The following is a 10,052-nucleotide window of genomic DNA, read 5'->3' on the forward strand; positions in this document are numbered from 1 at the left end:
ACCTAACATACATGTCATCTATTTTTTGATCTACCTATCTATCTTGTGAGTACATTGTATGGTTCATGCTGTAGTCAGAATAAGAAAAAAAATTATTGAAATGTAAAACATTTCCCATTGCATAGATAGTTGACATCTGCTCAACATAATGTTAACGTTAATCCTATTGAAAGCCTCAGCAAACCTCGGTACTCAAGCAGAAGGATATATTTAACTTCTTTAATATTTAATTCTGGGAATATGTTCTTTAGATCTGACTTTAGAAAGGATTTCCCCCGCAGCTATCCCCTCCTTTGTGTTATTTTTCTGAAAGATATCACACAGATAGGCAGGATTTAATCACTTGCCTAAAGTAGAGATTGTGGCTTAGACTTTTCTTGAGAGAAAACTTTTATGATCATAGAATACAAGTGGAAAGTTCATTTAAAAATGTTTTTCGTTAATAAAAATAAGTGCCTTGTAAGGATTTTGTAAAACCATATACTTACATTCTATAATTCTGCATAATTCACTCTAATGAAAACAGATCAAGCTCTAAAAATTTCAATGTCTCATTTTAAATTGAATTATTTTCTATCATGCACATTTTTTTAAATATGCCTCAGAAAATAGAAGAGTTAGACCAACTGGTAAGTCACTTGGGTCAGACTGCATAGAGCTTTGTAGTGCTGAAAATCAATCTTTACAAAAAGAGTTTATTTCCTTAACGACAATTTTTACTTCAAATCTCCTACACTTATTGGGCATATTCTCTCTTCCTTCTATTGATAAATGTAGCCCAAAAAACATTAGCTTTCACTTTGTCACTGACATCACCTTCTGCTGATAGATCTGTCAAAGTTTCAGATTGTTGTTTAGCCTTATTGTACAGAACTTTAAATTTATAGGGAGTTGTCCCACAGTAAAATGTTTTCACTTATCCATGGGGAGTAGGTAATTTTTTGTTTTTATAATCTCAAACATTAAAGGGGTTTTTAGTTTATAAGATTACCAAGTAATACAAAGCAATGTCCTCTGTCCATCTAGCTCTCTACCATCTCTAAAAATCAAAAAAGGACATAGCACAAAGTAAATTGGCCTAGGAATATAGCCTACTTATATAGAGTTCTCCCGTAAGGTATTTGTAGTATGAAAGGTGATGTACTACCATATGGATAGACAATCAGAAAGAAAAAATGGAGTAAACTAATCTCATGAAATAAGGAGATAGAAAATTGTGTATAAAATCACAATACTATATTATTGCATAAAAATAAAAAAAATAAGAATAGTATACCATGAGGTGAATAAAAAAGATTAATACAGTGAAAAAACACTGGAGCAGGATGATCCCCACATGGATTTGGGAACATCACAAATGCAAACAGCGAACATCCAAAGCCATTCTAGATAGTATGATACAGTCAATTGAGCAGAAGATTGTATCTCAAATGTGCTTATAGAGGAAAAACGCATGTGCAAAAAACATTATCATAGCTCTTACAGTCATCCATAGACCCTTGAAGGCAGCAACTGGTGGGCCTCAGTCAAATATCGAAGATTAAAAACATTTAATGTGCTGCTGTCATCTGTTGATGTGAAAAGACGGGATTAATCCAGGCTTTGTTCATTTTTATCAGAGTGAGCCTGTCAGCATTTTCTGTCCATACATGAAAGCGCCTGTCTGTTATGACTCGCTTGGTGGCACTACAAACCCACTCAGACAAGATGCAAGCGATAGGGCAGCACAGAACCTCCAAAGCATAGATGGTTAGCTCATGCCTGGTGTCCAGCTTTGAGACCCAATAGTTGAAGTTCGCAGAGCAATTAAGGCGTACGCTGGTCTTGTTGGCCAGGTATTGCTTGACTATCTTTCAAAACTTTTCTCTCCTTGTGAAAAATACCCAGTCATCAGGACATTGATGCTGGGAGGTTGTCATGAAATTGGCCCAGGCCTTTGACAGTGTACTCCTGCCTATCCTGTACTTGGTGTGCGTTTACCTCTCCTTCTCCTCTTCTCCTTGGTTGGGCAAGGAAGCTTGCTCTCTGCTGCTGGCGTTGTCTGATGGGAATTTTTTTCAACATATTTTCCACAATAGCTTTCTGGTATAGCACAATTTTAGTAAACCTCTCCACCTCAGGAAGAATAGATGCAAGGTTCTCCTTGTAGCATGGGTGTAGCAGGGTGAAAAACCAGTACTCTTTTATCCAACATTAATGAAATATGAGGGTCATGGGAAAGGCAGCAGGTCATAAAGTTGGCCATATGTGCCAAGCTCACTACAGCCAACACTTCCCTGTCTCCACCATGATATCTACTCTCCATCTCTTCCTCCTAAGCCATCTCTTCCTCCTCATTCCCCTCCTCAGTCAATCCATTTAGGAAAGACAGTATGAAGGCTATGTGGGTACTAGCTTCTGTTGTGCTAGCAACCAGCTCCTATTACTCCTCCTCCAACTCCTCAGCCTACACCTCCTCATTGTTTCCCAATCCATGTTGAGCAGATGAAATGAGGCTGGGCTGGGTAGTATCCACCTGTTTCATATCTTCCTCCATCTACACCTGGTATGCATGCAAAGCTTCAGTTTTAATTGCTAGCTGTGGCTGATGAAGTAGGCATGAAAGCAGAATTGTTGCACTGATCATGGCATCATTGCTGCTCACCATCTTTGAGCAGTCCTCAAATTCTTCGAGTTCCGCACAAATTTCATCTATGCATGTGGCAGCTGGTATTTGACAACAGGCCTCTGCTGCTCACAAAGCCTTGCCAGCATGTGCAGTGTGGATTTCTAGTGCATAGTGGTATCACACACCAGTTGGTGTGCTGGCACTTGCATGTGCCGCTGCAGCACCCCCAGAGTGTTGGCAGCTGTAAGTGACTTGTGGATATGGGTGCTGATGCAGCGTACCTTTACCAGAAGCTCTTGCAAATCTGGGTAGATTTTCAGAAACCACTGAACTACCAATTTAAGCAAGTGGGCAAGCGTGTTACATGTGTAAGCTTGCCAAGCTTCACAGCCTTCACCAGTTTACATCCATTACCACCCACAACCATGCCTTTTTGTAGGTTCAGCTATAAGAGCCACAGATCTGCCTGATCTGTTATTCCTTTCAATAACTCTTCCATGGTTTATGGTTTGTCTCCTAGACAAATTAGCTTGAGTAGAGTCTGTTATTGCTTCTCCGATGCAGTGCAGCAAAGATTCCAGCTTCCAACTGATGTGTGTTGTGAATTTGCTTTCTGGCCTCCCTCTGGTTATTACTGAAGGTAGTGGAGCAGGTCAGATCGGCAGAGGGGTTGCGAGTTCTCTTTCGGGGCTCCCTCTGGTGGTTACTGGAGGAGCTGATCTGATTGACAGAGGCTTGCCACCTGATAATGATGATGACGATTGGAGATCTGGGGTTTCAGATTGGGATTTAAGACAGCCGACTCCCTCTAACCATGCTGGTGATTTGCTTCCTGTTCCTCCTGAGGTCTGATTTCTCCAGCTCTGTCCCTGCATGTTCAGCTAAGTGGTTTATTTGCTATTCTGTTTGCATTTGATCTGGTTTTGTCTATCTCTTCTTGGTGCAGGTCAGCCAGCTCTGGCTGGGGCTGTGCTGAATCACCGCCCATATGTTACTGCTTGTGCCAGTTTGTTTTATCCCCTGTTAGATTGGTCTCTTTTTGCCCTGCTTTAAGAATATACCAGAGTGCTGATATAGTGAGGGGCGAAGTCGTGTGACATCAGTGTTTTTTGCATCAGACGTGCTGGAATTTTTGCAGGGTTTTTTGTGTGATTGCAGACAGTGTCTTTCCTTTCCTGTCCTGTCTAGTCAGTGTGGGCCCCATCATTTGCTCAGTCTATTTTCATGCCTATGTTTGTGTTTTCATCTTGTCTCACCAACAATATATGTTTTGGGCGCTATCTAATCTTTGGAGTCTGCTCTGGGGCAGTTTAGATTTCCCCTTTCTTGTTTTAGGCTTAGTTAGCTCTCCGGCTGTGCCGAGGTGTCTAGGATCATCGAAGATACGCTCCACGGCTACTGCTAGTTGTGTGGATAGGATCAGGGGTCTGCAATCCGCTTAGCTACCAACCTCATCTAATTTGAGATGACCTGGAGGAATTTCAGGAGGACAAACCTGAACGTTGCCCTATGGGAAAACTGTTTGTCCCTGATCAGTGGAGGAAAAGCATAATGTCTGAAATTCATTGCTCCTCGTTGGCTGGTCATACAGGTATTTTTGGTACCAGAGATTTGGTGAGTCAGTCTTTTTGGTGGCCTGCCTTATCTCATGTTGTCAGGAATTTTGTGCAGTCCTATGGGACTTGTTCTCGGTCCAAGCCCTGTTCTCGTTCTAGTGGGTTGTTGATGCCCCTGCCGGGGCCCAGGAGGCCATGGACCCACATCTCAATGGATTTTATTTCCAATTTTCCTGTCTCTCAGAGAATGACTGTTATCTGGGTGATTTGTGATAGATTTTCTAAGATGGTCCATCTTGTACCACTCCCAAAGTTGCCATCTTCTTCTGAGTTGATGTTCTTGTTTTTACAACAGGTGGTTCGGTTGCACGGTATTCCTGAGAACATTGTATCGGACAGAGGAGTCCAGTTTGTTTCCAGATTTTGGAGAACTTTTTGCTCCAAACTGGGAATTCAGTTATCTTTCTCCTCTGCATTTCATCCTCAGACCAATGGGCAGACTGAGAGAACAAACCAGACTTTGGAGTCCTATTTGAGATGTTTCATATCTGCTGATCAGGATGCTGGGTCTCATTTTTACCATTGGCCGAATTCGCGCTAAACAATAGAGCTAGTTCTGCCTCTTTGATGTCACCCTTTTTCTGTTACTTTGGGTTTCATCCTCGATTCTCTTCAGGCCAAGTGGAATCTTCGTCCTGCCCAGGTGTGGACACTGTGGTTAAGAGAATGCAGCAGATATGGGACCAAGTGGTGGATAAGTTGTCACTCTCTCAGGAAAAGGCCCAGCGATTTTCCAACCGGCATAGGACCATTGGTCCCCGGATTAAAGTGGGTGATATGGTTTGGTTGTCATCTAAGAATATTCCTATGAAGGTTGCATCTCCAAATTTCAAGCCAAGATTCATTGGACCTTACAAGATTTTGGAGATCTTTAATCCCGTTTCTTTCCGATTGGCTCTTCCAGTTACGTTTAAGATCCATAACGTGTTTCATAAATCTTTGTTGAAGAGGTTTGTGGAGCCAGTAGTTCCTATGGCGGCGCCTACTGACCCTGTATTTGTTAAAGACAATTTGGAGTATGAGGAAGAGAAATTATTGGATTCTCGTTTGGCTAGACGGAAACTCCAGTACTTGGTCAAATGGAATGGTTATGGCCAGGAGGATAATTCTTGGGTCTCTGCTTCTGACATTCATGCCGAAAGATTGGTTCGTGTTTTTCACCGGGCCCATCCTGATCGGCCTGGTGGCGTGAATGAGGGTTCGGTGACCCCTCCTCAAGGGGGGTATTGTTGTGAATTGGCTTTCTGGCCTCCCTCTGGTTATTACTGAAGGTAGTGGAGCAGGTCAGATCGACAGAGGGGTTGCGAGTTCTCTTTCTGGGCTCCCTCTGGTGGTTACTGGAGGTAATGGAGCTGATCTGATTGACAGAGGCTTGCCACCTGATAATGATGATGACGATTGGAAATCTGGGGCTTCAGATTGGGATTTAAGACAGTCGACTCCCTCTATCCCTGCTGGTGATTTGCTTCCGGTTCCTCCTGAGGTCTGATTTCTCCAGCTCTGTCCCTGCATGTTCAGCTAAGTGGTTTATTTGCTATTCTGTTTGCATTTGATCTGGTTTTGTCTATCTCTTCTTGGTGCAGGTCAGCCAGCTCCGGCTGGGGCTGTGCTGAATCACCACCCATATGTTACTGCTTGTGCCAGTTTGTTTTATCCCTGTTAGATTGGTCTCTTTTTGCTCTGCTTTAAGAATATACCTGTTATGAATGGGTCACCAAGGAGAAAAAAGCAAAACAAGCTAAGTCACAGAAAACCAGAGAGGTTGGTAACTATGCAGATTGCAGATCCCTGATCCTACCACACAACTAGCAGCAGCCGTGGAGCGTACCTACAATGTTCCTAGACGCTTCATCACAGCCGGAGAACTAAATAAGCCTGAAGCATGAAAAGGGGAAAACTAACTGCCCCAGAGCAGACCCCAAAGGAATAGATAGCCCCCACACATGTATTGACGGTGAAACAAGATGAAGGCACAAACACAGGCAGGAAAATAGGCTGAGCAAATGATGGGGCCCAAACTAACTAGAAAGGAAAGGAAAGACACTGTCTGCAACCTGCAAAAAACCCTACAAAAATAATGTCCAACACTTCTGATAGCAAAATTAACCCTGAAGTCACTAGACTTCGCCCACCATATCAGCACTCTGAAATATTCTGAGACAGAGCAAAAAGAGACCAAACTAGTAAGGGACAAAAAGCAAATTGTCAAAATACTGATAAATAAGAGTGGAAATTCAGCACAGCCCCCAGCCGGGGCTGCCTGACCACACAAAAAACTGAATAGACCAACAAAATCAAGTGTGAACATTAGCAGAAAAAACTAGCTTTAGATGACTGGAACAGAGCTGAAAACCAAGAGCTGATAAGCCAGAAGGAATCACCAGCAACTGAATAGGGTGTCGGCTGTCTTAAATCCAATCTGAAACTCCTGAGATCCAATCATCATCCTCATTCTCAGGTGGCAGATCTCCACCGATCAAATCAGCCTCACTACCTCAGGGAATCTGGAAGGAGAACTCACAACTGGTGAACCAGAGAATGAACTCACAACAGTACCCCCACTTGAGGAGGGGTCACCGAACCCTCATCCACGCCACCAGGCCGATCAGGATGGGCCCGGTGAGAAGCAAGAACCAATCTATTGGCATGAATATCGGAGGCAGAGACCCAAGAATTATCCTCCTGACCATAACCCTTCTATTTGACCAAATACTGGAGTCTCCGTCTAACCAAACGAGAATCCAATATTTTCTCTACCTCATACTCCACATTGCCTTCAACCAACACAGGGTCAGGAGGTGCTGCCATAGGAACCACTGGCTCAACAAACCTCTTCAACAGAGATTTGTGAAATACGTTATGGATCTTGAACGTAACTGGAAGAGCCAATCGAAACGAAACAGGATTAAGAATTTCCAAAATCTTATAAGGACCAATAAATCTTGGCTTAAATTTAGGAGATGCAACCTTCATAGGAATATTCTTAGATGACAACCAAACCATATCACCCACTTTAATCCGGGGACCAATGGTCCTATGCCGGTTGGAAAATCGCTGGGCCTTTTCCTGAGAGAGTGACAACTTATCCACCACTTGGTCCCATATCTGCTGCATTCTCTTAACCACAGTGTCCACACCTGGGCAGGATGAAGATTCCACTTGGCCTGAAGAGAATCGAGGATGAAACCCAAAATTACAGAAAAAGGGTGACATCAAAGTGGCAGAACTAGCTCTATTGTTCAGTGTCAATTCGGCCAAGGGCAAAAATGAGACCCAATCATCCTGATCAGCAGATATAAAACATCTCAAATAAGACTCCAAGGTCTGGTTTGTTCTCTCAGTCTGTCCATTGGTCTGGGGATGAAACGCGGAGGAGAAGGATAACTGAATTCCCAGATTGGAACAAAAGGCTTTCCAGAATCTGGAAACAAACTGGACTCCTCTGTTGGACACAATGTTCTCAGGAATCCCATGTAACCGAACCACCTGTTGTGAAAACAAGGGCACCAACTCAGCAGAAGATGGCAACTTTGGGAGTGGTACAAGATGGACCATCTTCGAAAATCTATCACAAATCACCCAGATAACAGTCATTCTCTGAGAGACAGGAAGATCAGAAATAAAATCCATTGAGATATGGGTCCTTGGCCTCTTGGGCACCGGCAAGGGCATCAGCAGCCCACTAGAACGAGAACAGGGTTTAGACCGAGAACAAGTCCCACAGGACTGTACAAAATTCCTGACATCACGAGATAAGACAGGCCACCAAAAGGACCGACTCATCAAATCTCTGGTACCAAAAATACCTGGATGACCAACCAATGCGGAGCAATGAATTTCAGACATCACTCTCTTTCTCCACTGGTCAGGAACATACAATTTTCCCATAGGGCAACGCTCAGGTTTATCCTCCTGAAATTCCTCCAGGGCGCCTCTCAAATCGGGCAAAATGGCAGAAAGAACTACCCCCTCACCTAGGACGGTAGTAGGCTCGGTCACACTAAGAGAATTGGAAAAGAAACTCCTAGAAACGGCGTCTGCCTTAACATTCTTAGTGCCCGGAAGAAAAGCGATCACAAAATTAAAATGCGTGAAAAACAAGGCCCATCTAGCCTGTCTAGGATTCAAGCGTTTGGCTGACTCCAGATAAATCAAATTCTTGTGATCGGTGAGGACCACAACTTGATGTCTAGCTCCCTCCAACCAATGTCTCCACTCCTCAAATGTCCACTTCATGGCCAACAATTCCCGATTCCCCACGTCATAGTTGCGTTCAGATGGGGAGAACTTTCAAGAAAAGAAGGCACAGGGATTCATCTTAGAAGTCACAGGGTCTTTTTGGAACAAAACAGCTCCTGCACCAATCTCAGAAGAATCTACCTCCACCTGAAATGGAAGTGAGACATCAGGTTGCCGTAAAACTGGAGCTGAAGTAGATCTCTGCTTAAGCTTCTGAAATGCTGAGATAGCCTCAGGAGACCAATTCAGCACATCAGCGCCCTTCTTGGTCAGATCAGTCAGTGGTTTCACAATACCAGAAAAAATTACCTATAAATTTACAATAGAAATTAGCAAAACCCAAAAACTTCTGGAGGGCCTTCAAAGAAGTAGGCTGAACCCAATCATAAATGGCCTGTACCTTGGCTGGGTCCATTTCAGTAGTCGATGGAGATAAGATAAATCCCAAAAATGAAATCCTCTGTACACCAAAGAGTTATTTCGATCCCTTAACAAACAGGGAATTCTCCCTCAAAATCCGGAACACAGTCCGGACGTGTTCCACATGAGAATCCCAATCACTAGAAAAGATCAAAATATCAACCAGATAGATGATCAAAAACTTATCCACAATGTCACGGAAAATATCATTCATAAAGGACTGGAAGACAGAAGGGGCATTAGTGAGCCCAAAATGCATCACCAGGTACTCAAAATGTCCCTCCGGAGTATTAAACGCCGTCTTCCATTCATCCCCGTGCTTGATGCGAATAAGATTATACGCCCCCCTGAGGTCAAGCTTAGTAAACCAGCAGGCACTCTTAACTCTGGAGAATAAATCAGACATCAGAGGTAACGGGTACTGATATTTAACCGTCATCTTGTTAAGGGAACGATAATCAATACATGGTCTTAATGAACCATCTTTCTTGGCCACAAAAAAACCCCCAGCACCTAAGGGTGACGAGGATGGTCTAATATGACCCTTCTCCAATGACTCCTTAATATAGGATCGCATAGCATCATGTTCGGTTACTGATAAGTTGAACAGCCGACCCTTGGGAAATTTACACCCAGGCATCCACTCAATTGCACAGTCATAACTGGAGGAGGCAAAGACGCAGACTTGCTCTCACTAAATACATCAGAAAAATCGGCTGGATAATCAGGAATATCATGAGACTGCGGAGAGGTGGATCAAGCAGGAGCGTCCCTAAGAACACACTGACAACCCCAACTCACCACAGACCCAGATTTCCAATCCAAAACTGGATTATGAGTTTGCAACCAAGGAAAACCCAGAACAATAGTATCATGCAAATTATGCAGCACCAAAAATGTACAACTTTCTTGGTGGTCTGGGGCAACTCGCATTGTCACCTGGGTCCAAAACTGAGGTTTATTCTCCGCCAAAGGAGTAGCATCAATACCCCTCAAAGGAATAGGCATCCGCAGAGGCGTCATGGAAAAACCACAACGTTTAGCAAAGTCCAAATCCATCAGATTCAGCTCTGCTCCTGAATCCACAAAAGCCTTTGTGGAAAACGTGGATAAGGAACAGATCAGAGTAATTGCCAAAAGAAACTTAGGTTGTATACTGCCCACAACAA

The sequence above is a fragment of the Dendrobates tinctorius genome, unplaced genomic scaffold (assembly GCF_039654945.1).
Source record: "Dendrobates tinctorius isolate UK_male_01 unplaced genomic scaffold, ASM3965494v1 ptg000097l, whole genome shotgun sequence".
NCBI lineage: Eukaryota > Metazoa > Chordata > Amphibia > Anura > Dendrobatidae > Dendrobates > Dendrobates tinctorius.